We start from the raw sequence: 1,916 nt of genomic DNA on the forward strand, positions 1-1,916 counted from the left end.
ATATTTTTACATTTATTTTTTGATTTATTTTTTTATTTTCACTTAGTTATTTATTCACTTATACTTTTATGTATTTTTACATTTATTTTTTGATTTATTTTTTTATTTTCACTTAGTTATTTATTCACTTATACTTTTATGTATTTTTACATTTATTTTTTGATTTATTTTTTTATTTTCACTTACTTATTTATTCACTTATTCTTTTATGTATTTTTATATTTATATTTTGATTTATTTTTTTATTTTCACTTACTTATTTATTCACTTATTCTTTTATATATTTTTACATTTATTTTTTGATTTATTTTTTTATTTTCACGTATTTATTTATTCATTTATTCTTTTATCTCTTTCTATATTTATTTTTTGATTTATTTTTTTATTTTCACTTATTTATTTATTCATTTATTCTTTTATCTCTTTCTACATTTATTTTTTGATTTATTTTTTTATTTTCATTTATTTATTTATTCATTTATTTTTTTATTTATTTCTACATTTATATTTTGATTTATTTTTTTATTTTCACTTATTTATTTCTTCACTTATTCTTTTATCTCTTTCTACATTTATGTTTTGATTTATTTATTTATTTTTTTATTTTCACTTATTTATTTATTCACTTATTCTTTTATTTATTTTTTTCTATATTTATTTATTTTTTTTAATATGTTCTCTTACTTATAGATTTACATATTTATTTTTTTATTATATAATATAAATAAATCTTAATAATATGGGTCTCGAAGTAGTCACCTCCTCGTTGGTGAGACCCGGTAATTGGCATCAGTTTCCATATTATTATTATTGATAAAAATATAATATAAATATTATATTATATTATATAATTATTACATTAAAAATATTATATTCTATTAAAAGCTTTTTATTAAAGATATTAGTTTCTGGAAACTGATGGCAAGCTGAGAACTACACTAATTTCTTTTCGTCTGTTTCAGGTTTTTCTAATTTTGTTATATCTTTCATATTATTTATATATTTATTATTTTACAAGTAATTTCGAATATTTATATCGCGATATATCTTATTAATTATAATGTAATTTTATTTAAATCTAAGTTAAATTGGTAAATTAAATTCATAATATTAGAGAATATTTTATAATATTTAGCAGTATTTTCTTAAACAAATACTTGACAAAAAAGAAAAAAGAAGGGAAAATATTCAAAGAATATTTTACTTCTTTTTTCATCCCTCCCCAATTTCAAATTTTTGTGATCGCGCGCAATGCGATCAATAGAGTCAGTGTTTGCTTCGTAAAAGTTTTTTTTTTTTAATTCTTTAATGGATAACGCGAAATTAGAGTCAGTGTTTGTTCCGTAAAAAATTTCTTGAATCCTATAATGGATAACGCGAAATTAGAGTCAGTGTTTGCTTCGTAATAGTTTTCTTAAATCCTTTTATGGATACCGCGAAATTAAAGTCAGAAGTTAGTGTTTCAAGAGCATAAGGCGATCATCCATCACGCGAAGAGGTAACTATCTTTCATTCTATTTAAATTTCCCTATTCTAAGTTTTTCTATCACGATATAGAATTTATTTTTTAATTTTCATTTATTTTTTAATTTTTAAATTTCGAATATTTGCATCTTAATTTTTTATTATAATTTCAATTTTTATTACTATATATTAGTCTAATAGAGTTTTATTTTTTTTTATTTCAATTTTTTTAAACAAAGTTAACTGTGTTTTAAATTATGTTGTCCCATTTTTTGTTACAGATGTCCCACACGATGCTGGCTTTAACGATGACTTCCCAATGATTCTTCGCATCAATGGTGAGTCGCATGTTTTTTGATTCCTCCGGTCACTCAATCATGTCGTAGGACGAAAGGTCCGAATCGACACGGGTGACTGGTTGTATACGTAGATTTTTGCACGAGCACAGTGAC

This window comes from Apis dorsata, unplaced genomic scaffold (genome assembly GCF_000469605.1).
Source record: "Apis dorsata unplaced genomic scaffold, Apis dorsata 1.3 scaffold_4, whole genome shotgun sequence".
NCBI lineage: Eukaryota > Metazoa > Arthropoda > Insecta > Hymenoptera > Apidae > Apis > Apis dorsata.